At 41.6% G+C, this 27,834-nt stretch overlaps 1 long non-coding RNA gene across 1 annotated transcript in view; it reads left to right on the top strand.

Annotated features, from left to right (window-relative positions):
- The window catches only part of LOC100725346 (uncharacterized), a 270,531-nt gene that overhangs the window by 56,449 nt on the left and 186,248 nt on the right, over window positions 1-27,834 (top strand). The gene's annotated exons all lie outside the window — the stretch shown is intronic.

Here is a 27,834-nt window from a genome sequence, read left to right as displayed (position 1 = left end):
AGTTAAGTAAGTGGTGTAAATCTGGCCACTGCTCCACAAGTATTTGATTCTGAAGTTGGTATTGAGAGTTCTCAAGGTAAGGATAGCAGTGATCTCTGCCGGTAAGAGTAAGTAAACTCCTTTCCCTTCTTCACTTCTATATCCTTTCTCCTCGGTTAACTTTTTGGGTTTGGCTAAAGACTAGCAGTTGTAGAGGAAATGTATCTATTTGCTTCCAGGGTTGGTAGTTGTTGGTGTCATAACTTCAAGAATGCCTGTTAATTTATACTTCCTTTTTAATTAGCAGTACTCTAACATTTTTTTCTTTTCCTTCCATTACCCTTTTATTCTTTTGCTTACTTTCTAGATTTGAAGTTGATTAGAGAATGGAGCTGCTCTTTGACCATGAACATTTTTATCTACCTTTAGTATCATGTTACTGATTTGTTAATTTGGGGAAGTGGATTACAAGTTTGAATACTTCACATTAAAGTCTATTTATAAAATTTTACCTTATACAGTTTTCTAGCAGAAAATTTAAGTCATTAAAAGAAAAATTAAATTATAAGCAGTCTGTCTTCTTCTCACAATGGAAAAAATGGTACCAAGGCAAGGTCCTATAAATTAAAAAGCTTACTTTCCTGCTGTCTTCTTTTTGTAGAGATGGATTCTGAACAATTACAATACTGATATCAAGAAGCTGGAAATAATTTGGATCTTGCTTCCATGAACACTGGCAGCCCTTTTAGTTGTCCTGTGGATTCAGTGCACCCCCATTCCTGGCCCTCCTGACTAGGGAGACCTGGAAGAATGGGGGAGAGAATTGCTGACCCTAATTCTCTTTGCTTCTGTCCTCCTCCATGCCATCCCTTTTCCCCCTTGGACTTAGCTCTAAGAGCAGCCCCCTGTGACATTAAACCTGCCATTGCGGGAGCCCTTGTGATATGGTGCTGAGTGGTCTTAGGTCTGAGTCACTCTTCTTGCACAAGCTCCCACTTAGCTCAGCATCTTCACTGGGCCTTGGGCAATGTGGATCTTGGTGCTTCCTTGGGTAATGGTGATGGGCGTGGGCACCAGTCATCTCTCCATTTTCTTGGAGACTTTCCACAATTCCTAGTACACTTGTTCATGGTAGGCCCCTAAGGAGAAATGGCTGAATGACTGGGATCATCTAGTGTTCAGAGCTCAGAGAGGAAAGCAAGGTTGAAACCCAGGGGAAGTGGCCCTGAGAACAAAATGGAGTCAGCCTTGCCAGTGGGAACAGATGCCTCCTCCTTTAGCCCACCATTTGGAGCATGTCCCCTGATTGCATGGTGGCTGCTGTAGTCACAGTTGTGTGAGACCTAGCAGCATCCAAGCAAGCAAGGAAGGAAGGAGTGGGAAGCATAAATCTCTCTACGTGGAGTTCTGTGTTTATGTTGCAAGAGTTTTCTGGTGAGAGAGGCTCCCCAGCCCCACCTCTACCATGCACAGAAAGCTTGGCCTGTCTTAGTTTTCAGATCTGGATTAAATCCCCATGTTCACTGCACTGTTAGACCAGTGTTGGGGAAAAGGAAGGAAATGACCACTACTGGCTTCAGCTAACTCATCATGCTGCAGAGCTCTTGGAGTAGTTTGTCTTTTTTGATACCAAGTGATCTTTGGCCTTTGTATGAACCAAATAAGGAGGCAGCAACAGAAAAGGTTAGGAGTGGCTTTTGGGGGAGGAAGTAGTATTACCTTACATTTTTAATGGTTAAAGTGAATTTGTGACCATTTTCCTAGCTCTGTTTTAAGAAATGTCCACTGGAGTAATCTGTCAGACAAGTTTAGAAGTACGTACTGAAGCCTGGTCTTACTGGCTCATCCTAACCTAGAGAGAACTAGATAATTCAGAAACTGCTTCATACAAGCTACTTTTTACCCTGTGTGAATGGAGCGAAAATGGCCCATGTTATTAAACCCCAATGAACAAGACTGGCTTGCAAATTAAAACAAAACTTGCCCGCCTTGTCCAGGCTATCTTGAAAAGTGTATTTGGGCTGTTCGTGCAAGAAGAAGCAAATGGGCTTTCAACTTTCTTAACTTCCTAGGGTAGTTGCAGAGCTGTGGTGTATTAAGGGCTCCTGCTCCGCAGAGATTATTGTAGAAACTGCTGGAGAGGAGCTAGTGGAGCTCCTGGCCAATCAATGAGAAATAATAAGACCTTTTATCGGCGATGATACAATTCACAGGAGATTGCTTCTTTTTACCCTTGCAATTCCAGCTGCAACTGCCCCTATTTTGAAGATGATCTTAGTTGGATTTCAGTATTTTAGGAATGTGATAAGCAGAAGCATTTTCTCTGTGTGATGACGTTTTCAACCACCTGGTCTTAAACAGCCTCTTACCCATTATTTTAGATTAGAAGTAACCTCCAGGGAAAGTACAGCAACTGGGTCCTATTGGTGGTCTTTCTTCTTGAATTTGGAGTCTGAATATATAGTCTTGTAAACTGTGTCTTCCTGCAGTAAGAAGTTATTTTGATCAATAAGAATATTGTGATATCCTCTCACTCTAGACTCTGCCATGTATATTCAGTAAGACGAGTAGCCTCGAATGCTAAGACCTCTACCTGCAGAGTGTTGTGAATTTTTCAGATACCTTTTACATGGTGTACTTTCTGATGGTTAAATACATCTCTGAAGAAATTGGCAGCATTGGGTCATTAATGCCCAGTTTTACAAATGCACACGTGAAGACTCAGAGGAATGAAGATAAACCTTGGTGTATTTTTACTCCAGGCCTTATGCTTTGATTAGGCTTTTGCAAACCCTCCCACCACTCATGCTTTTCCAGTATCACACTGCTGTTCAAAATATTTGCTGCCTCCTCATTTTGTTCTGCAGCTTGTGTGGGCAGAGGAATATAAGCGGGTGTGGCCCGTGTCACTGTCACTTCAGAGTAAACATGCTAAAAACTTTTGCAGGACTCTACCTCATTTTCTTTTCTATCTGGCATAAAACGTGACTGTGTTCAAGATCAGAACTTTTCTTTTAGCCAGTGTTCCAGAATGAAGATGACATGAAGCCGGTGACAACTGATAGGTAATGGACATATGACATGAGAGAAAAATAATCCTGTATACCCAGGAACCTCAGTTTTTGGAGCTAATGCTGAAGGGCGTTTTCCTGTTACCTCTGCCTGTCTCTGCTCAGTTTACTGATATGTCCTTCTGACTGAGCTCATGCAAACCTTGTGTGGTTTGAAGAATCTGTTCTTACAACCAAAAGCAAATTGTATCCCAGTGAATGCTGAATGTCTCCAGAGGTACAGAGCATTTGGATGTTTGAAGCCTGCACTGGGTACACCTCACTTGTAAATTAGTGCTTTGTTATATCAAATCCAACTTGGAAGTTGGATTTCCCAATTAGTGTGATCATGAGACAGTATATGTCTAAAATCCAGGAAACTCTCCTATTTACTAACTATTCACCGTTATCATCACCGTCATGTTTAATTGTTTAAAAGATGATGACAGTCTTTTTTGAAATTGGTGTCCTCTGTGAAGTCAGTCTTTTCCATGATAGACGGTTGTAATGAAGAACTTGACCCCTTCAGAGGGAAAAGGCCAGGAAAATGGGAGGGAAATCAGTGCAGACAAAAAAGATCTCCCAGAATAGCTGAAAGTGTAGAGATGTATGGGATGTAGAGGCCGAGTGAACTTCCATAGAAATAAAACTGTAAATTCTTGATTAAGAGAATTTATGGGAAACTCGGCCAGTGTGCTTCATTACACTTCTAATTATCCATAAGTTAACCAGATAACTTTTATTTTTTTGCCTTTAAATGTTTTACATTCTTTAAAATGCATGAACATTGTAATCTATGTAGCCTAATAGATGCTCCAATCTGGCCTTCCTTTTCCTGAAACCCTGCTTTGGACAAGAATCAAAAGCCTCTTCTGATTATGCACTGCTAGCAAAAGCTTGCCTCTCAGCTCTGTGTCCATTGGTCTTTGGTGAGTGAGAGTGCTTGAGATAAGGAAACCTTGGTGCTGGGTGCAGTGGGTGCTCTGGGGATGAGGCTGAAGGGTTGTAATTTCCTGCACAGTCTGGGCAATGTAGGAATTCCATGAGGCCTTGTCTCAAATTTAAAAAAAAAAAAAATTAAAAACACTGGGGGTGTAGCTCAGTGTGAAATTCCTTGTTTCAATTTCCAGTCTTAAAAAACCAAACCAAAATAAAATAATATCAGACCAGACCAGACCAAACCAGACCAAACCAGACCAAACCAAATCAAACCAAACTGAACCAGACCATACCAAGCCCAACCAACAAATTAACTTTGAAGTCTCCTTCTTACCTTCTTAGCTCCCACAGCCCCTGGAGGTATCCTGTGTTACCCAAGCACCTGTCAAGGCCCAGGTCCCCCTGTAGAGGGCACAGAGATCTCCAGCCTTTGCTTTGTCAGTGTTATTGTGTGCCATTGTCCTCCCATGAGCTGTGCAGCAGGGCTCTCATCCTGTGTCTGTTTTTTTATCTGCCTCTGCCTCTGTATTTCCAATGCTTGCTTTGCACATGCATCGGTTCCTGCCCTTCCTCTCATCTGAGCCCTTCTTAACTCCCAAGCACTTAAGAATCCAGAGCCCCACAAGAGTAGGGTGTCCTCCATAGAAGGGTCAGCACACAGAGAAGTGCAGAGTGGAAAGCCTGTCAGGTGTGAGGTCATGAGTTCATCCCGTTACCAAAAACAAAACAAACCGAAAACCAAACCAACCAATCAACAATAACAAAATCAGAATGATCTTGAGGAAGCATGACTTCAGCTGATACCTGTCATCCTTTTCTTTTTCTTTTTAATTTTCTAGGCTATACCGGGTGTGTAGCTTCTCCATTCCAAGGCTTTGGCAAATGTTTTACTCAGAAGTGGTATTTTCTCTGATTATCTGTTTGTGTTTCTGGCACACCAGCTCAATACTCTTTTTCTGGGCAGAGGAAACAAAGCATTCTGTGTGATTTGCAACTGATTCTCCAGATCCTCATGAGTCTTTTAGTTTGCTCTCTCTTGCTGGACTGCTCACCTGAGAATGTTGGCAGACCGCGAGACTTTGCTCATATGAAGCTTCAATACCTCTGTTAGTCTGGGGTATAAGCTTTCAAAGGAAATTAGTTTAATGGAAGTTGGATATACTTAACATTTTAAAATGTAAAGTGCTTTCAATAGTGTCTGCATGCCCACTGTTTCAATGTACTCCTGAAAAGTGGATTTTTCCCTAAATGCACTTTGATGGATTGCAAGTTATTTGTGGTGAATGATGATTCTCTAGTATTCATTAATGCTATTCCTATAGATAATAAAAATTAGGGCCTTTTGAGTGTCCCTGAGCATGTGTCAGTGCCATCCTTCTTCTCCAGTCAAATGCTAATGGGTGGCATTCGCTGATAGTGAAGCCCGCTGCTTACTGTGTGATTAGCTCTGGAAGAGCTCCAGCATAATACTTTTCTTCTTGTCCATGGATATGCATCATGCACACATCTCTACCTGTGTAACATAGTCTCAGGTTAAATGTGTTATATATTATACATTACATAGAATACATACAATTTCATGGGAATACATACAATTTCTCTGTTGCCCTTTTAAACGTGCTTTGTAATAAATTTTAGTATGGATCATGACTATCAAAAACATGCAATATTTGGCCAAAGCACACCCAGAATTTAACTGTCTTTTGAGCAAAAAGCAGAGCCTCTGGTGTCTCTATTCCAACCCACCTATGGGCTTTGTAGTTTTCTACCAATCCCTGAGCTCTATCTAAGGCCTCTTGTTGGAAATTTGGAGGGTTACTCACATGTTTGAGTTGTGTTTACTTAAATTTATGGTTGTCCTAAGAAGGGAAGAGAACGTGATTTCTTTTCAAACATTTTTTTATCATGTGCTGCAGAGCAGATGCCAGCATTTCATGCAGTGGTTTTGAAGCAGTCACAGGACAGTGTTTAACACAGCAGCTGTTTACATGTCGTATGTTTGGAGCCATCTTTATTCACATGCAAAGCTTGTCATCACCCACGAAACCAGAATTCTATGGGAAACATTTTAAAATCAGTCCTTAATGTGTTTTCCTGCTGTGGGTCTCAGAAGCATGCCAACTTCCAGGGATTCCTAGAAATCTCTGGGAGTTTGAATGACCCTTGTCAAGATTCCTTGTAACTGTGGTGAGTTTTAAATGCTTAGGAGACTAATGCACACTCTTCTAAAACTGATTATTTACCTTCTGTGAGTTTCCTGATTAGTTTGTGCTTTTGAATAATAACCATGAAGAGAATGGCCCATCACTTTGTTTTTCTTTATTTGAGTGTAATGTGTGTTATTAAATGTGTGTATAGGTAAACATGATAATAAATATTTGTATAGTACATTGTAAAGTTCTTTAATATATGTTATCTTTATGTCCTGAGTTGACTCTAATAAAGTATTATAAAGTTCTTACTTGTAGACGCCTTTATAGGTGAGAAACTTAAGGTCTAGAGAGGTGAAGTGACTCCAAGATTCAGAGCCGGGTTTTAAGTGAAATCTATTCCAAGGTCAGGCCTTTTTTTTCATTTTGGTTCTTCATAAAATAGACAGAATTAGCTGGGCATGGTGGTGCACTCCCGTAATCCCAGCATTTGGGCAGCTGAGGCAGGAGAATCATTGCAAGTTTCAGATCAGTCTGGGCTACAAAGTGAGCCCAAGGCCAGCCTGAACTGTAGAGACCCAATCTCAAAAAGACAAAAAATTGAAAACAACAACCTTTCCCCGAACTGTTAAATGAACACTTACAGTGCATGTTGTATTCTTATTTGTGTGAGGATGGGCTTTCAGATGGGAAGGAGTTTTATCTGCCTTGTTTACTGCTGGAACTCTAATACCAAGCCTTACCTGGCACATAACTGCTCAGTAAATACAGTTGTTGAATGCATCTGTGAGTGAATGAATCATAGTAATTACTGCCGCTAATATTTATTAGTAAATTTTATTCATTTAAATGCTGAAAACTTTGCACGCTATTTCATATCATGCATTATGTTATTTTCATTTTACAAGTGAGGAAACAGAGGCGAGGAGAAGTCAGGAGACTTAATTGAGGTTAGGCAGGTGGTCAGGTAGTGGCTTTACATTTCTCGGATTCTAAAATCTTAGTTTTTATTCCTGTAGAAGAGAACTGAGGCTCAGAAGTGAAACCTCCACTTGTGCCTTTTTATAAGGAATCTCACTGATTCTGCCCAGAACCATATTATTTTTGCATATCTCCTTTTGCCCTAAAGTAGACAAATGATGGCAGAGCTGCTGCACTCACAGAAACTGGTATTTCTTCAGCATTTATTCCATGCCAGTCACAGCAATAAGCATTGCATATTTTTTATTTCACTTAATTCTCCCAGGTATTACTGTTATTTCTATAAAACGAAGGCTGTGAGAGGATTAATGGTTTTGCTCAAAGTTACACTATTAATAAATTATACTGCTGAAATCCTAATCCAAAACCTTGTCTCAGTGAAAAAGAATATGAGACAAAAATACACAATATGTTATCAAAGAGTTATTAGGATGTATTTTGTCCATTTTCATTTTGTCTGTTTCTTATGGATCCCAAATGAGCACAATTTGGTATATTGGATCCGAAATGGTCTAGGCACTTCTTGGATTACTATGGATCAGGATGCTGTACCCCATAGATTCAGAAATGCGACTTCTCCCTCCTGGAAGACTGTGGCAGAACCATCCTGAATACTCAGCCTGGCCCTGTTTACCTGCCGCCTCTCTCATCTCTTTTTTCTTCTTAAGACGCGGGACTCTTCTGCCCCACCTTCTTCATTTGCCCTTAGGTTATTTCATGTCATCATCTGTTCCTGCTTAGCTGCCTGCTCTGTTTTTCTTCTCTTCTTTATCCTCCGTTTCCCTTGTTTTCTAATTATTAAGAATGTTATGTATGCTTAGTGCTTAGTGTGAAGGGAAATCCTGTTTATAATGACCACAGATGGTTACACTTCACACTGCGATTCAGGAGCACCCTCTTCCAGCATATTTACTGGGGAATGACAAAGGATTTAAATTAAAGGTTTAATTGGAAACTTCTTAGGTTGGCTTACTTTGTGGTCCACCAAATCAGGTTCTTCTCTTGCTGGGTTAATGAATGTTTCCGTAGTTTTTAGCTACCCTGAGAAATAAACCATAAATCTTTCTGCTTATTTGCTTTGTAAGTCTCCCTGCTGGGTTGATGAGTATTTCCATAGTTTTTAGCTGCTCTGAGAAATAAACCATAAATCTTTGTGTTTATTTGCTTTATAAGTCTCCCTTCAGCTCATTTAGGCAGGAGGTAAACATAGTAAATCCAAGGCTTTCTTTTAGAAAAACAAAAACAAACCATGCTACCATAAAAGGAAACCTGAGTTACTGATACTGCATACATGTGAATTCCTCCAGAGTGGATGACGTGTGTGTGTGTGTGTGTGTGTGTATGTGTGTGTGTGTGTAGAATAAAAGTGTGCCTGGGCCTTCCTGTATTATGCCCTGTGCAAATAACATATTTGACAATGCTATGAAAGAAATGAAATAATCTTTGTTGTGAAATAGCATCTTCTCTATTCCAGGCACCTTAGAGTTGGACAAGTTGATTAGCAATGTGTCCATAAAGTGCCTTTTCTTGGTCAAATGGAATTTCCTCCTTGGTTGTTAAAGGTAGTTAAGTCCCTGAGACCCTTTCCTGGCCTGGGAGCCATAGGCCATATTTAGTGTTAGCTTTCTCCTTGCTGACTGAGAACAATCATGGAGCCAGCAGACTGACCACAAGTATGGATTCTGAGTCGCTTGGTCTGTGCTGGTGGATGTGTTTGGTGAGGTGGAAACTCACTGCCTGTAGTTGTGTGAAGTTGAGGGCACATCTTTGGAGAATATTTTGTGTCCTGTCTATCCCTGTGATTTTTCCCCCTGAGGTGGCACAGAAAGAATGTCAGAGAAACGACTCCCTCAGTGTTATATTTCCAGCACTGTCAGCGGCACACCAGTCACAGAACGTTTATCTAAAAATCTGATGATGCACAATAGACATGTGTGAGTCACTCCTGTTTTAATTATTTTGGAGAGTTCTCTGTCCTCCTCCCTCCGTTTCTTTCTCTGAATATTTTGAGTACCTCTTGTTCTCAGAAACTGTCTTGGTTACTTTTTTCTTGTTGAGACAAAATACTCCAGGCCCAAAGTGAAGGAAGGAAAGCTTTATTTATCTTGCAGTGTTTTGCAAGTTTCAGTCCATACTTAGCTGGTTTGAAGGCAGGGTGGTGTGGGGAAGAGGCAGCTATTCATGGCGGCTGCAAGTTACAAGAGTGCAAGGGGCAAAAAGGGAAAAGCATCCCTCCCTCCCTTATATTGTATGTTGGCTCCACCCCTGGGTGGGTGCAGCACTTATGCCACCAATCCCAGCACGAGACAGTGAACCAAACACAAGCACTGGATTAGCTGCCTCCCAGACGGCATGAAGCTTTGGGGGAAAATTAAGCCATAACAGGAATGAACTGTGCAAGCTGCAAACCTACAAAGGGCAAAGGAGGTCAGTGTTTCTGGAAGCTCTCATCACACACTGTCTTGAGTGTTTGTATATATGCATGTCTCATGGTCATGGGACATGGTGCGATAGGTTTCACAGGCTTCACTGTAAAGGTGAGGATATGAATCCCAGAGGGCAACGGTCAGAGTTGACATTTGGTCAGCCCATTGCTCCTGTTTATGTCTCCGAGGCTCCTGAGTGTGGCTGAGCAGTTGTCTCCTGAGAATTTCTGCAGGATTCAGTTTCCTAGATGTTTTCCCACACCCAGAGTTAGCTTAAATCTTTAGAATCCCTAAGCACTGTCAAGTCTATGGTGTCTCTGTCTCTTAATTAACTCAAATTTTTTTGCTGGTAGAAGTTCTATAAAATTCATTTTTTTCTGAAAATAAGTATAAATTTAAGAATATGATATATTAGTTTATTCCCCTTTGTCTTTCTCCCTCTTTCATTATTCTGATTCCCTTTCCTACAGCTTCATTGTTAGGGAAACCAAAACCTTTGATTGATACCCAGCTACTGAGCAAATCACTGAATAGTTCCACTTCTGCCTGCTTCTAAACTGTAGTTTGCTTGGTATCGAGCTTGTACTTCTGAACAGGGGGTTATGAGCAGAAGTGATGTGTGCTGCTTCCAAACTAGAGCATCTTGTAAGTGGGTAAAAATCCCCAGCAGTCCTTCTGGTCTGCAGTTCAGTTCAGGTTCCTGTCTGGAGCTGAAAGCCATCTGCCCTGTCACCCATCCCCAGGGACCTGCAGTGGACATGTAACACTAGTTAAATTAGCTTCTGTTGTTTTAAGCTACTGATATATTTAGGTTATTTTCTATCACAGCAAAACTCATGATGGACACACATAGAATCCAAAGTGCTGTCTTATACAAGGCTCTTGAAAACACGTATTAATAACAGTAGTATTCTACTGTAGGAGGCAAAAAGGATGTCAGATAAAAGCAAAAGCATATGTATTTTGACATCTTGACTTATTAGTTTTTTTTTATGTTAGAAATGCTTTTAGAGATTTGTGTAGAAACTAAGAAAGCACCTTCAGAAGGAATCACAACTCAGGACCCATCAGAGGAAGGTGATAGGATAAGCTGGAGAGTGTGGCATGATAGAGTGTGAAATAAAATTGAATCTTTTTTTTATCCAGCAAGTGAATTAGATGTGGGACAGTGGTAGGAGATATAGGGAGATAAAGTATATTTTCTAACTGTGGTTAGCACCAGGGCCTATTAAGCACTCAACTGAGCAAAGCAGAGTCCCTTGAGGGCTACTTTCTTGATTTTGTAAACAGATTATAAACATCATTAGGCTTTTGAAAAACTCCTTAAACCATGTGCCATGGCCTTGTTCCTGTTCTATACTTCTTGATTTCCCTTATATTGAGAATATGCACGTGTCATATAATTCAAATTTACCAGCTGAAAAACCTATCTCTGAGAAACCAGTGAGAAAAGGAGGCAGTGGTGGCGTTTGTGTGTGCTGAACAGGTGGCCGTGGCATTCAGAGGCTGGAAATGCACAACCACAGTGGCTTCAGCATTTGATGGCCTAGAATAATTGGAAGTTGAGGTCAGTCTTCAGGCAAGACTGCTTCCAAGGCTGGGTAAGTGTCACAGGATTGTCTCTGTCCCAGGCAGATTTCTTTAACAGCTCCCAGCAGCTTCAGGCTTCCTGCATAATCCCTTCGCTTCCAGGAAGTGACATAGAACTGAGTCTCATTAGTCTGTGTTGGGTCCAGTGCTGGCCTCTGAACCACCCACTGAGTGACTGGCCCCTCAGTGGGGTGGGGGTCACCTTTACTAACAACCTGTGTCTGCAGGCAAAGGAGACAGATAGGCTTGGGCAAGCGAAACCAAGGGTGCTGGACCAGAGGTGAGAGGATAATTTCTCTTGGACAATGAGATTTCTTTTACTGTAACATCTTTCATTTTTACAGCTGAAGGGTCTGTGATTTGATGTGATTGAGAGTGATTATTTGGAGAAGCCCTGAGCTGAGAGTCCTGGGTTTAAATGCCTATCTACTTATCTGGCCCTGTGATCTAATCCCAATAGCTTCACTGAAGTGCTGTTTAATAGGCGAAAGGAGACTCCTTCTGCACACTGTGTCCCACGCCATGTCAACAGGCAGGCAAGAGACACAGGACACTCATGGTAGGGTGTGTTGGGAGATTGTCTCCGTTTTCATGTTTCAGAAGCAGAGCATTTGTGAGTTGACTAAGGTCAGGCAGCTCATAGAAGCAGAAGCAGAAAATTCTCTCTGTCTTCTCATCTTAAAGCGAGGAGTTTAGTGGCAGTCATGGTAGTGAAAGATTTTAGTAATGATGGCAATGTGATTTGCCATTTGTAAAAACTTAATGAAAGAGGGAAATATATATTAGTTCATAAAAAATAACAGTTTTTACTTTCACTGTTTGATGCCTTTTTCATGCTTATTTTATAATATGAGCAGCTACTTTGAAGGTAAGGATACACAATATATGAAACCATTGTTCATTTCTGATTGTTTTGTTTTGAAATTCCATATCACTGTTTTTATTTTAAAATAAAAAATAATAAAAATTGATTAGTAGTGGAACGGTGGTTAACGAAACACTTTGGAAAGGGCTAAGCTTGTTATTTAAAGGATTTTCCTGACTAACCTTTGGGAATCTTTGGAAGTGAAAAAGCTTCAGACCGCCTGAGGTTTTCTTTTTTGGGCTAAGGCAACATCAGAACCATTCAACCCCACCCTCCTTGTGCCTTCTTAATACACCTTTTTCTCTAACACGTCGCTCTGGAGTTCTTCCTTCTTCTTGGCTCAGGTCCCTTGATCCAGACCAAGGGCCATTAGCGCACCCCCCACACTCCCCCTTCACACGCTCTTCCAGGGTTACCTCCACTCATGGTTTATGGCACCAGCCTTCTCGTTACTTAAGTCACAGATTTACGAGACATTCATGACCTTTAACACTTTTCTCCCCTTCCTCCCCATGTCTAATTGTCACCAAGATCACTGGATTTTATTCCTATCTTTACTATTTACTCTGTTCCCTCCATGTTCCTTGGGCTCTTGAAGTCTGCTGGTCCCTCACCTCGATGGTGCGGTGCCTCTGAACTTCCTTCATCGTGGCTGCCTTCATACAGTTTTGTGTGGGGCTCACCAAATAATCCTCTCAGAATGAGCACTGAGCATGCCATCATGCCAAGTAGATCTTCACTGTTGTGTGAAGAAGTACCTCTTTATCGTGGTCACAGGGACCTTGAGGATCTCTGTGGCTCTGGCCTCATTTTGTTCCATGCTCCCCACTTCTCTCCATCCCCACCAGCTGCCTCTCACAACACTTCTGCCACAAGTCCTGCACTGCCGTGCCTCATTCCTTGTTACCTGCACTTAGTTGTCTTTTATTCTTTTTTCAGATCTCAGGTCAGTTACAACCCTGTTAGTTAACTTGTCTGCCCATATGAAATTTCCAGTATATACTCTCTTAGGACCATATATGTCCTGTAATTCTAGTCTTATATTTGTATGATTTCTAGTCATTTTCATGTAAACATTGATTCCTAAAACCTCACAAATGTTTGATAATACTCAGTATAGTAGCTATCTTTCTTGTCACTGGGAGGAAACACCTGACACCTGAAACTTACAGGAGAAGTTTATTTGATTCATGATTTTGGAAGGTTCATTCTATGGCTGGCTAGCTGTAAAGTAAAAATAGCATGGCAGCCACAAAGCAGAGCAGAAAAGAGTCAGAGACGAAGGGCCAGTGTCTAGATATACTACCAACGTCACACTTCCGTGACCCTCCAAGACACTTTACTACTGCCCTGGGCATCGCTCAAGCCAATCAAGTTAATAATTCAGTTTAACTGTCAAAGCAGATGAGTAATCAATATTGGCATATCATATTTTAACAATAATAATCATTGCTGAAGCCAGACAATCTGACTTCATTTCTTAGCTTAATACTTCATTTGCTGTCTGACTTTGAGAGCATTATTTGATTTCTCTGAATTTTCAACTTTTCTGCAAAATAGGCTGATAGTTCTACAGGACAGCCTAGAATCGAATAGACGGTGTGGGCCTGATTCATGGTAGGAAGTCCTGCAGTGCTGTTCCTCTTTTTTTCAGTGTTTATCCTCCCAGCATGCCCTCTCTGTTATAATAGTTAAGTATGCACCGCAGATACCGGGAAACACTTCTTTTTACACTTTCTGTCCTTACAGTCTTCTCCTCTTTCAGCCTCTCTGGGCACCTGCATGACACCTACTGGATACTGTTCATTCATTAGTGATGACTCATCTCTTTCTTGTGTCCTCCTGGTGGTTTGTGCAGGACCACTTGGCACTTTAATGGCCAACACTTATGAGATAGCCCATTTGCAGGGAGAAGGGAGTAATTTGCTTAGTTTTCAGGGAACATTAACCTACTTTGGTCACTGCAACTCAGTGATTAAATTTCCTCTTTGAGTCTCCAAATAGCAGCTCTACTTGGATCCTCTTTGATTTCAAGCCAGATTTTTAGTGAACTTTAAAAAAATTATGTTGGAATGACCAATGAGTGGTTTTCTGTCAGTAGCACTGATTTTTTCAAGGTTGCAAGTTGATTGAGTCAAATGTGTTAGCTAAAAAATATTCAGCAAATAATCTGTTTGGCTCTGATTTAGCTGGTTCACTTATCACTTAAAAACTTGCCTTGAGTGGATAAGATTGAGAAGAATAATAATGCTCTCAGGAGGAATAGGGATCAAGTGAAGTCACCTTTGGTTAGATACGTCCCGCTTCATTCCCTGAAGTATTTGGTAGTTTATAATATAAGTACAGTGAAAGAGAAGAAGTGTAGTTTAAATCAGGGACTCAATAAGCAGTGAAAGTATAGATTAGACAGATAAGACAAGGGGAAATTTTACAACTGCATTTTGTGACCATAAATCCCATATAATTAATATAATTAGTGATACTGAAATATGTATTTTTTACTGAGCTGCAGAATTTTTTCCCCTTCACACATAACACTTCTTCCCAGTCTCAGCCCTACCACAGCATGAGTGCCCCCATAATAGATGGGGCGCAAAGGACAGATCATCAGGAAATTTTCCATTTCTAACAAGTTCCCAAGTGAGGCATCTCTTCTTCATTTTTGATTTCAGGATTGAGTATTGTGAAACACTCTTTTAGATGTTTGAGTATGCTTTTCACCCCTTTGAAGGTCACAGATAAGACAAATGTGGTGGTTAATACATTGTGTCAATTTGAGGATTGTGAAGTTTATAAGTTAAAGTGACTCAGCAGGGGACCAGGGTCCTCACTTTGTAAACATCCTGGACCTGTGCAAGAGGAGGGCTAGGAGATGGTGTCAGTGCTACACCCAGCTGAGGGCGGGTAGCTCACTTGTGATATAAGGAGGAAAAGAGGCTTGCTCTTCCCTGCTTTTGCTCTGGCTGCTTTTGCTGTCTTCTGCTGCCTTCAAGTGTTTCCCCTGTGCTATGCTGCCCTGCCTGAGAGCCAGCTGATTATAGGCTGAAACCTCCACAAACTGTAAGCTGAATAAAACTTTCCTTTCTTCATTTTGAGTGTTGGGTATTTTGTTTCAGCAATGAGAGAAAATTAACCAAGACAAGTGACTGCAGGCACTATACATGCCTTAAACTACCCTGAGGGGAGACCTGTCCTCTTGGAGAGACTCAGAGGATACAGGTATTGCTGCATGGCTTCTCACCAAATTTTATAACCTTCTCTAATTTGACATTTTTAGAAATACTTTTATATAAACAAACTTTGAATGTTAAAAAATCATTATTTCTTTTATGAGAGAGGGAAATATTTTAAAGAATTAATCCAAAGAAAACTACAGAGTGTACAGTGTACTATTTACCTCATGTAGTCTCCATCATATGGTTGGCAATAACCAAAATGACCTTTTAAATAGATAGAAAGGAAACAGCACAGCACTAAAAGGTTGCCTAATTCCAATGAAAAAGGCCATTTATCCAGGATGGATTTTACTCTCAGTTTACCCTGCTTACCTGGTGTTTCTCCCTGTGTAGCTGTCCTCAACTAACTTGGCCTTCGTTCTACTGATTGTTTCCTGGTCAAACCCTGTGTGGCATGGTCTAGAGGCAGAGTGCCTAGATTAAAGCCCTTCTCTCTTGCATCATCAGTTGTTAGCTACAAATGATGGGTACTGAGAAACCCATTTGTCTTCATTGTGCCTCACTGTGTTCATCTGTATAATGAGGCGAATAGCAGTACCTATCCCACAGCATCTATTGCTCTGAGGATAATTCAATTAATACATGTAAAGGTGCTAGAATGATATTGAACACGTATTCTGATACTATAATGAAATTTTTTCCTTCTCCTGGACACAGAGCATTTTGTGAAAGTGATTTGTTGATTCTGAGAATTGTGCTATATTGATTCCAAGTTAATAGAAAATCAAAACAGAAAAAAAAAGGTTGAGATTTGCTGATGCTTTCAAAAACTGGATCATGTCAAGCTCAGCCTTTTGGGTGACACTGGGCTTAAAATTTCCTTGAGGACATAAATATGATATGTTGTTTCACTCTGCTGTTTGGTAGTTGGAATTCTCTGTTGTCTAAAGAAATAATATTTCCTTAATTTAATAATTTCTGTTGGTTTATCTGCTGTTTTATTGCCTAGAACAGACTACACTTCAGACATTAAGATCTCATCTTCTGGGAAGTCCTTAGTCCTGTGTGTCAGAATTGAACAGCCCACCATGGTGAACAATAGTTATGATTTCAGCCTTACAAATCCTATTATCATCTGCTTGTAAATAATAATGGCAGCATCCTGTGCTATAATGCCTATTTTTTCAAAACATTTCTTAAGGAGCACATCAGAAAGAGTTGTTATTTTCTTAACCTGGTACCACAGAAAGCTTTGCAGCAGAATGTGTCTGAGCTCCACTTGATTCTCTACTAGCTGTTTGAACCTAACTCTGGCAAGATATGTGAGCTCTCAGAGCCACTGTGCCCCATTATTAACGGTAGCATGCCCTTGTGCTTCTGGGAAAATACAGGAACCTTCTTTTTTCTGCTCACAGAGCCACAGAGTGGCAGAGCTGGGTATAGGAATCCAAGTGAGTGATGCAGAATTCTGTCTCTGTTTCCTTCAGTTTCTGAAGAGGAAGATTATGTGTGTTCTGTGAACCTCCACCTTAGTGGAACAGATGAGAACAGGGCTGTCTGTGCTGGTGCTCCCCTCCCAGCACTTTGGTGGCCTCTGTCTCCAGGTAAGGACATCTTCCCAAGTCAAAGCTCAGAAGCCAGTTCTGTGCACCTACTCATTAAATGGCCATCAGTGCCTCCATGGCCCAAGCAGTGAAACTATTTTAGTTCTTGGTTTTATTTAGTTCTTTAGTTATTTAGTTATGTAGTTCTTGCTGTGTTTCCCTGTCTGCTCCATTGCCTTATCTTCTGCACTTGGATCCACTTTTCCAGTTCTTGAACTCAATTAATAATTCAGAGCACAATTTGATGCAACTGGACAATTGAACAATCTGAAATCAGTTGGGAGAATAAAACCATAGGCAACTTTGTCTTTAATCATTGTCCTAAGCCAGCCCTATCCTGGGAAGATGACATAGCTTTCTAGGGACTTGGGAATATTAAAAAGTCTAATGTAATTTGAGACTTCAATCATATATCCACTTCCTGCTCCAGTCTTTCCTTTTTCCCTTTAGCACTGTCCCACGTCTGGCCTGGGAGCTTGCAATGGGCTGCGCTACTGTCTGGATTTTCAGTTTTGCCCCACCATAGACATGCAGACATGGGCTCTCTCATGGATCACTGTGGAAGGTCTGTAACATTGTCCATGTCCCTAACGTGGAAATTCACTCTATTTTGTCTTCTCTTATCTTACTGTTCCTCCCTTTTACTTTCCTTTCTTAATGATATGCTCCTGTAGCTTTTTCCTGATATGTTCTTACACTACTAGTAACTCTTAGCTGTGATGCTGGGACAGTGGCTAGAGGCTGGTTATCTTTTACCATGTCTACTTGGCATATAGGAAGCCTGCATACTTCACATGCAGACACTGTCTTCACCTGGAGACACTGCCCTGATTACCTTTTTTCCTGACCTGTTCTTACCAGTGCTCTTTTCCTTGCTGAGACACAGAAGACAATGAGGTCCATGTGTAAACAGGTATCCAGCTGAGGTACAGCATCCTGGTCTCCCTGGTTATCAGCTAAAGTCTCTTAGAGCCACTGTTGTAACTTGGGCCCCGGTATAAAATCCAAGGAGGCAAGAGACCGAAAATTTAGTGGCAAAGGCTTTATTTCCAGGCCTGGCGACCAGTCTCCGGGAGCCAATTTGGAGACTGTCCCCCAGAAGCTGAAGGGAGGACTTTAAAAAGGGGCTGGAGGAAAAGGCGGGGGGGAGAGAAACAAAGAAACCTGCAGAGCCATCAAACTTGTTGACCCGAGTCTGGAAACTGTATTGCTGTCTACTTAGCTCTGACAATCTAGGGAGTTCCTGGTGTTTTCTTAAATTATTCTCATCCTGCAGACTGACATTATCTCAGAGTGGCACGTCTGCAGCAATATTTGGAGAAGAAAGTGGAGAGTTAATTATCTCAGGACAGCTTGTCTTCGCTAGTGAGTGCGAAGGGGTCACGAGATATGAGATGCTGGAACTTAAGTTTTACAAAGACCTGATATCTAACTCATTTGATACATACAGAACAAAAGGAAAGCACCGATTGGGGTTTGGGCCATAGTATTACCCGGTAATTTTTTTAAGCTAAGCAGTTCTTAAAATTGGGGCAGGCTCATTTTACGACAGATCATCACCGGGTCGGGGGGAGGTCACCAGAAACCCAAATTCTTTATGGCCTAGATAGATAGGTGAGGGGAGAGGGAGGCAATAAGGCGCCCTACAGAACGGGAAAAGGCGGTAATGTGTCAAGGTCAGGGTAAAGGGTTAAACTCACATGCAAATCTCTCTGCACACAAGCAGGTTACTTTAAACAAATGTAAATTAATTGCCATTCTAGTTTTTCTTAGCTCTTTAGCGGAGAATAGAGGCGCCTAGCAGTGATTAACAACCCTTGTTAGCTTGTTTTAGCACAGCTTCTGTAGTTTGTAGAGGGCAACAATGGTTAACATATCAATTAGGTGAGATTCTTGCAATTCTTTACAGGGGAGAGTGTTGCTCAACATATCAGTTAGGTCACTTTGCAGAGACCAAGAAAGCTCATTCCATCTGCTGCTTCCCTTCCCCTTCTCCCTTCAAATCCAACTAGGTTAAGTTTTAACTTCCTAAAGGCCATAAAACAAAGGCCTGAGCTAATAGCTCCTGACATCCTGGGTCTTCCCTATCCAGAAGCCCCATCACAAATTGTGTTAATTGCATCAGATTGTATTAGATTGTACATTCTTCACAAAAATAGCTTCGTTTATATCATAGTAATACCTGTAACTGTAAATGTGTGTCTTCCTTTTCCCCTGGGTAAAAGATTGATATGTTAATCAATGGTCTCTTCTGTAAAGAATTATAAAATCTTACCCAGTTGATATGCTAACCATTGTTGCCCTCTACAAATAGAACGGTTGTGGTGCTAAAGTAAGGTAATTATGTCAGGAAACTCAGAGATAAAGTCTGCTGACTAACAATGCTTGCTTTGCGGTTTTCATCCTTAAAAACACCAGCCTTGCCCCAACTCAGGGTTCTCCGTTTTCTACCTGTTTGGAGGACCCCATGTACACGGAATAATAAAAACCCCTTTGGTTTTTACATGAGAGCGAGGCCCTTGGAGTTTTCCTCGCGACACCGGTCTAACAACTTAACATATCAGTTAGGGAAAAAGGATAAAACAAACACATTTAGTAAGCCCCTATACAGGTTTGCTATAATACATATAACGAAGCTATTTTTTTAGAGTACAACACCACTTTTAACTTGCCAAAGACTTTTCTTGTACACTGACTCTTACCACCTGCTTCTGTTTCTGTCTTCTCATCTTTTGCTGCTATCGAGACCCAGTGTATGTAGTTGCAGAGATTCGGATAGGAAAACAGGAAAATCTGAAAATATCCGCATCTGATTGTACTGGACTTTACTTAGAATTTAGCTATTGACTTTGTTTTGTCTTCAGCTCCCTTACTGACTCTGACCAGTATATCTGCTCCACATCCTATGGTACTTTCTTAGCCCTGTGATTACCTTCTGGTTTTCTCTGCTCCTGGATTCCTTGGCTCACGATTCTCCTGACCCAGCCTCAGCCCTTAAAATCAACAGATGTTCACCCAGCATGTCTGGCTTATTTAGAAGTGTTCCACTTTGCAGGAGATGGAATGATCCTATGCAGAAAGAGTCCCAGTGGGCACAGTGATCTGGCGAGAGAGCCTGGAGCCATGTACTATTTTGATAGGAGGGGAGTTTCGTCTTCTGAGAGAAGAGATGCCCTAGAACGTGTTTACTGCCTCATCGCTTACTCTGAAACCAGTATTTCTGTAAATTAATCTTTCTGATGTAAAACCATGTGTTTGTTCTTGTAGCTCTCTGGGTTGCGCTGACTAGCATAAAACCGTTTAACTGCTGCTGAGATTTAAAAGGGGAATTTTCAATGGTGAAAAGACGGCACAATGAACCCTTTTGGCATACCTTCTACACTTCATGTTTGCACTGTCATTTACTTCTCCTTGTAACCGTGCATGGAAGCTGACCTTATTCAGTCTTGAGGAAGAGTACATGGAGGCCCTGAGGTGTGTTAGCTGCATGCTCAGTCTGGGTAGTGTCTGAACTTGAATTAAAGTCCACATTGGTCTGATTCTAAAATCCTCAGTCCTCCTTTCTCCAATGTACCAGTGAAATAAGAACAGAGGAGACATTCCAGGTCAGGCCAGCACACTGGTGCCTTCTTTGGGCTGGTCCTCTGCATGGACTCGCCTGTGTGTTGGTCAGCACCTCCTGGCACTGGGCTGCTGGCCTTGGAGAGTAGCAGCTGCTTGGGGCTTGGGAATGGCTCACTGGTTCTTATCAGCTTCCTGTTATCCAGGCTTATTGTTATGCATACTAATCATAGCAGTCAAGGAAGTTAATTTGGCAGAAGGAAACTAACCTCCTTTTGTATTCTCCATTCCACTACAAATGTCCTATTCCAGGAACCTCACATTCCCAAGGTGACAGGTGTTGTGCCTAAAGGGCATCATAGCCTCTTCTTCCTTTGTTTCTTCAAAGCCTGGCCACCATGCACACAATAATCCTGAAAATATGTGCTTTTTAAATTTAGCCTAGTAACATTTTATGAAGACAAAGGTATTTACATACAAGGCCATTAATTCAGAGTTATAGACTTTTGAATCTGTAAGTGAGAAGAGTTCCTGGGGCAGCTCTGTAAACAGGGCTGTGGAGACAGAGGCCAGGACAGCCGACTTTTCATTTAAATCTGATCTTAATTGTTGCTCGCATACCTAATAGGACTGGGCTTCTGTATTTCTTGCTTATGATGTGATTTTAATTTCTGGTTGTTCCTTCAAATTACATTTCTTTTAAAAACTTATTTCATTGCTCTCCAAGATGTAGGATGCTAGAATTTTAAGTCTGCTAGAGGCAGAAATACTTTCAGGTATTTTGTTTTTGTTTTTGATTGTCTATAAAGCACAAATTTGAAAAATTTAGCCTCTAAGGACCATTGGGAGTTATTTAAAATTAATCCATTTAGGAGATTAGAGGTGTCAAGAACCTGGTTTTACTCCTTGTTTTTGTCACTGAGTGGGTGACACTGTGTTCTCTGGACTGGCATAGGGCAGTTTGTCCAATAAATGGTAATTGGTGTAACCTACAGAAGAATCTCTGGCTTCTGATCGGTGCCCCTGGCCTTTGCCACTGGATCGGTGTTAGCCACTCTACCAGCCGGAAGCACTTTTGGCCACTTGAGAGAAGCCTAGCGTATCACTTCCTGTCACTTCCTGTCATGCTTTCTGCTTTCAGTGCAGCGCCTGCCTCTCTGTAGAACCCTTTCCTGCTTCTGTGCCTGGCTGACTCCTGCACGCTCTCCCTGCTCTGATTTAGCAGCTGCGCCCATGAATATCCTGTCTCCTTCCAGCAGACTTGGATATTTTCCTACTGAATTCCCATAATTCCCATGTTGTGTGTTCTATGATAACTCTGCTTGCAGCCATCATGATGCAGTGACTGTAGGGTGGCACATTATTCTCTCCAATCGACTGTGAGCTCCTTGGGGGAAGAGGCTGCTGTACTTAGCCTGGGGTTAAAATTGGCTTGTTACCCGGGTAGTGAACATGTAGCAACACAGGCTGTGGAAAGTATGCTGATGGGACTTGTGCTGCACGAAGCAAGGGAAGGTTCTAGCACTTTTTAGTAGTTACCTCAGCAGTGGGCTACTTTGGGCTAGTTAGTGTGGCCAGGAAATGATCTCAATGATTAGACTGACATGTATATTGTCTTGTTGAAAAAAACAAAAAACAGTGTGTTTCCTGCTTCCTCAAAAAGATTTGATTGCACAATAAATAAATACAATCCCTATATTTCCCTGAACTTTTTAAAAGATAAAATATAAACATAAGCTGTTGTAATCATATGATCCCTATCCTGCTTACCTGGAGTGTTCTAATGCAAATTTTAAGAACACATATTACTTTTGATTATTTTTGCAGCATATACAGGTTTTGGGGTTATTTCATAGCTGTTAAGTCTTTATTATTTATAATTTGTATGCTTCATTTGAAGGGAGAGACAACCGTTTCATATATATATGATATATATATATATATATATCATAGTGTCAGAAGCAGTCATGATTCCTAGTCAGCAAGCCAGTTTTGAAAATAAGCGCCATACACAGTCATGAAAAAACTCAAAGATTTCATGAACAGCCCAGTACTGTAGGAGAAGAAATGCATTGAGATGTACGTGAGACCTAGCATTGAGAAATACCCATCAGGCATCACCAGCAGTTCAGCTCTCAGTGGCGTGCCTGTTCTTATGATTGGGTGTAGTGTTGTTCACGGTGGCTGAAAAGCAGGAAGTCAGTCAGGTGAAAGTTCTGCTTCGTAAATGTCCACGATGAAAAGTAAGAAAGGACAGAAAATGCATTGCCAATTATGAGGAAGATTTGTAAGGTTAAAAAAATGTAAAATTCAAGCATTGGAAACCTGTAGGGAAAAATGTGAATTATACAAGAATCAAAAGTGGTATAGAAATATTTATGCTCATGCTTGTAGCAGCGAGGTTGTATACATTCTCCAAATCTGCCACTTTACTTACAAGCGCATTATTTTAAAGTTCATATTAGAAATGCCCGGCTGTGGAAGAGCTGGAGTAGAATTATTTGTTGTCCCCTGGAGTTACTGTAGTTATGGTAGTGCAGTGCCCTGCTGGGATTCATATGAAAATGAATTTTAATTTCTAATAAGGTGGCCATCTGCTTTGGAGGGTGCTCCGGGAAAGTGTCATAGATAATTATTGTTACTAACACATTCAGCCTGGAGACCGTCAGATCGTGTTTTACCAACTCTGCAATTTGCCATTTTCCTGTTTTTAGTCCTCTTACCAGAGAATCTTGAGGTAACCACAGGAGACCCATCATGGAAGGAACCTTTTCTTCTTTTCTTCCCTTACACAATGGTGCTTTATTTTAGACTTGCAGGCTCCACAAAGGAGGCTGATATTTAGCAGACTTCATTTCTTTCTACATCCTAATTGCTGCAGAGAAAACTGCTTCCACTGGGTTCAGTGGTGTGGATTGTCCAGAGGAATTGGCTTAGTTCCTCCTTTTCCTGTGATTAGTAGTTACTAATTTCAGTAACTGCAAATAACTAAAGTCAGAGGGAGTAAAAATAAAGTCCGCTTCCATAAATAGTTTCCTACCACCGCACCCCAGAAGGCAGAGAGGCTCTAATTCTTAACTCACCCCCTTTGTTATGTCCCTCTGGCGACCTCTTTGCCTTACTGTGCCTCAATCAGTCAGTCAATTAATGGGCATTTACTGCCGGGTTTCATGCTGGGCAGTGTGGGATGGGACCTCAGAAATGAAGAAAGACACCGCCTCTATTTTCTGTAAATCATCTCCTTGTCTCTGAGCAGGCCTGCTGGAATAGCGCAGGATTCAAGCGGAAAAGTTACACAACGGGGTGCTGAACTGGTTGGCATTTTCATGGCATAGGTAAAGTTGATGGTTTGAGGAATAAACATAGTCTACTTAAAGGACAAAGGAAGAGGCATATTTGATGTTCATCTAGCGAGCTAATTATTTTTAATTAATGTATTAGCCTGTGACTATCGGGGTGGAAGTGATTATCCAGCCCTTTGATGGAGAAGAACTGACTGGCTTCAGTCTGACTTACTCTCCTGCCCTATCCATTTCTTCTCCTGCCTTCCTTGCTCCTTCCTGCTTTTCTTCCTTCCTCCCTCCCTCCCTCTCTGCCTCCCTCCTTCTTCTTTTTCCTTTTATTGTCATTGCAGTGTCACAGATCAAATCCGTTCTCTCACAGGCACAGCAAGTGCGGAGCTGCTGTTTGGCCTTCATCCCCTCTTCCTGGAAAAGGGAGGAGGAAGGTCCTTTTTTTAACTCCTTGGGTTTCCCTTAGCTTAAAATAACGATTTGGATGAGGTGACCCACGTGGTCAGACAGTCAGCGTTCAGTCCTCGATGGCGGCATCTGGAAGCTTCCTGTTCTGTCTTCTCAGGAAGAGCTCAGGGGTGGTCAAGGAGTCAGGGTGCCCGCGCTGAGCTTTGTCCTCTGCTGCACTGTCCCACCTACCTTGGAGGAGCCGTCACTCCCCCTGTGCAGCCTTTGGGGGTGGTCTTTGTCCTCGTGTCTGGTGGGAGCCGCCATGCATGGTGGTGCAGGAGGAGGCTTAAGGTTGTGACCACCATGCTTCCTCTTCTGTTATCACCGAGGTCCCCAAATTTCCAAGGATTCCGTGGAGCTCCCATTTTCTCAGTTGCTGCAGCAGGTCATTTTGGGGTGTGGATTAGTTGGTTTCCCCACTGCTGCACCAAATACTTGACACCTGCAGCTTGAAGGAGGAGAGGGTTACTCGGCTCAGGGCTTCAGAGCTGTCAGCTTATGGTCAACTGGTGCCAAGGCGGGGACATGGCAGAAGGAGAAAACATGCTTACTTAGTGGAGTCAGAGAAGCAGAACAGGGGAGCCGTGTGCCAAGGTCATCGCTCCCTGACCTACTCAGATACGCCTCAGAAGCTGCTTTACTAGTCACCTAGGTAGTACCCAAGCATCTGGATGCTAATTAAGCTCAAGCCCTACAAGGACATCCTGTGCCTCACCCTGGTGACCTGACACCTCTCTGCTTAACATCCTAAGCTATGGTGCTCGGGTGAGGACCTCAGAATCTCACTGTCTTTCTTCTTGCTCCCTAGGACCCAAAGAGCCTGGCCTCTCTCTGCTTATGTCTGCCACGTGCCTATTTCCTTTTAGCAGGGCCCGTTCCTGCATGGGAACAGATGTAGAGGAAATCCAACAGCAAATCCTTGTCCTTCAGTGTTTCTCTCTTCCCTGTGGGATTTTTAATCTCCCTGATTCTTGATAAAACCAGAGCACTGCGGGTAGTAGTTCCTTAGGATCTTTGTTCCACTTATATCCTTGTTGAATCAACACTTTCTCCATGTCTCCTAGGGAAAGCCTTTACCTCCCTTTTAAAAATAAAATATTTTAGGAACCTCCCCATATCATATTTCTTCTTTTCTACCCCTCATGGGCAACCATTCCATTCTGCTTTGCCAAAATCTCTTATCCTTAATAATGACAGAACCCCTGGTGGAAGAAGAAACCTCCCCACAACAATTAGAGAAACATTAAGAAAAATACATTAAGAAACGTTTCACAGAATTCATCTCCTAATGAATTTAAGGGGTGACCAAGTGAGTCCTGCAGTGTTTGCTGGTTTATGATTTATTGAAAACAGTGCTAGGTGCTAACTGCTGGGGATTGGGGCTTTCCCTGTCACTAAGTAGTATGGGAAGGAAGGGATCAAGAGTCAGTGGTGGACATTATCAAAAAGCTAAAGAATGACCTGTGGCAATTCAGCCACTGCTCTGTGTGTTAGGACCCTGAGCACGGGCACCAGATTCTTACTGTTTCTCTCTAAGCCAGTCTATAACAGACAGTGAGGGTAAGTGATACCTCTGCTGAGAACCTGAGGGAATAAAAGGGCATTAGTGGGAAAATCAGTGGGGTAAAGTAAAATCTGGAATTTAGTTGATAGGATGATAGGAATTTTCCCTCCTCTCCTCCCTCCCTCCCTCCTTCCTTCCTTCCTTCCTTCTTTCCTTCCTTCCTTCCTTCCTTCCTTCCTTCCTTTCTTCCTTCCTTCCTTCTCTTTTTTGTGGTACTGTGGATTGAAATCAGGGCTGTTACACTGAGTTAACTCATATATATACATATATATATATATATATATATATGTATATGTATATATATATAATATCTCCTATATATTCTATGTATTGTGTGTGTGTGTGTGTGTGTGTGTGTGTGTGTGTGTGTAAAATTTTGAGACAAGGTCTTGCTATATCACAGTGTTGCCCAAGATAAACTCAAACTTGGGATCCTCTTGTCTCAGCTGCCCAGAGTGCTGGCATTACAGGCATGTACCACGGAGCCCATCTGGTTTCTTAGTTTGACTGATATACTGGATTAGTGAGATTCGGTTTTCTGGAACAAAATACCAGAGGAGAGGTTAGAGGAGAGGAGAGGTCTCAAGTTAGAGGAGAGGTCTATTTTGGCTCATGGTTTCAGAAGGTTCAGTACATGCGTGAGCAACAGAATGAATGGTGGAGGAGCACAGAAGATGAAAGCTGCTAGATCCTCGGCAGGCAGGAAACAGAGGTGGGAGGGAGGAGCTGGAGATGAGAGTGCACCTTTCCAGATCACCACACCCATGCCCACCTCTTCTGATCAGGCTCCACACTGCAGCAGGGAATTTATCTAGGAACTCATCAATGTGTTAATCTATTGATCGGTTAATGCTGCATGATCCAGTCACCTTCTAAAACCTCACCCCTGAGTGCATGAGACATTGGGGGATATTTTAGGTTTAATCTATAGTACACAATATAATGATATGTAATATCAACATTACAGAAACTGAATTAAGCACATTTTTGAACTTTCTGTGTACTATCTTTTCAGCTTTGTTTGTGTCTGAAATTATTCTAAAATAGAACTGAACTAACTGTATGTATGTGTTGTCAAATTCTGGATAGAATATGCAAAGTGCAAACTATTATATTTCCTTATGAGATTTTAAAAACTAATATGTGTCCTTTAAGATTAAAAAGATTTTTTATGAAAACTTGAGAACACTAAGCAATTAAAATATTCTCATCTCTCTTTTTTTAGATATATGTGTGTGTGTGTTCACAACTTTATTTTACATGTACTGTTTGAAGTCCATAACCACTGAGGAAAAAGAAAGTCTCTTTGTCCAACACTCTTAGTGCACTGGGCACCCATGAGGACATGGGTGATTAAATTATTTAGTCTGGGTAATGTAAAGATACTGATTTCAATTTGTTTCAGCCATAGCTGGATTCTGTTTGTTGCTGCTCCTGTAGTATTTTTAGGTAAGGGTGTATTTTTGCTCTCTCAGGTTACAGTTTTTTTTGTGACACAGATGGTGACAGTTTTCCTGAGGTACCTCACACACTGCCCCCCACCCTGCCATCTCTGTGCACCTTTGTCCTGTTATTACCAAAATCAATCTTCTCTCCTGGATGTGTGATCACCTGATACAAAATGCATCTTGTGAGCTACTGAGCCGAAACAGCAGCTGATTTAACAGCTCTGGCTTGGTCAATAATGTTGCCCAGTAGGGAAACTCGGCGAGTCTTCACCCTCCTGCTGGCCAGCATTATTAACTCACCACTAATGGGTGCTCTTGGAAACTGCTGTCCATGTCTGCCTCCGTGTACAAGGAGACACAATCTGCAGAATATCAAGGGGGCTGCAGACTGCATGTTTTTTTTTGCTTTTCTGAAAATGCTACTTTTATGGAACTTGTCCTTCTTGTAGTAAGCTCATCTACCTTTCCTTTTTTCTTCCTTCCTTCTCTCCTCCTTCCTTCCATCTCTCCTTCCTTTCATTAGTTAACTTTATTGGTATAATTAAGATACACATAATGATCATGTTCATCACAGGGAATTTGCACCTGTTCGTGATACATCTTGGTTTTTCTTTTTTCCCTTCCCCCTGCCCTCCCTTCACCTGCTCTTCCCCTCCTTCTTTGCAAAAGCTTTGTTTCCATTTTTTCTTTTGTCCTCACTCTTCTTTTTCTTTTTTCCCCTCCCTTCCCAGTTTCCCTTCCCATCTGAACATTTTCTT

Source organism: Cavia porcellus, unplaced genomic scaffold, assembly GCF_034190915.1.
Source record: "Cavia porcellus strain 051 isolate PalLab524CR breed Dunkin Hartley unplaced genomic scaffold, mCavPor4.1 scaffold_9, whole genome shotgun sequence".
NCBI classification, from domain to species: Eukaryota; Metazoa; Chordata; class Mammalia; order Rodentia; family Caviidae; genus Cavia; species Cavia porcellus.
The sequence above is the reverse complement of the archived record's forward strand: the minus strand, read 5'-3'. Positions and strand labels throughout refer to the sequence as shown.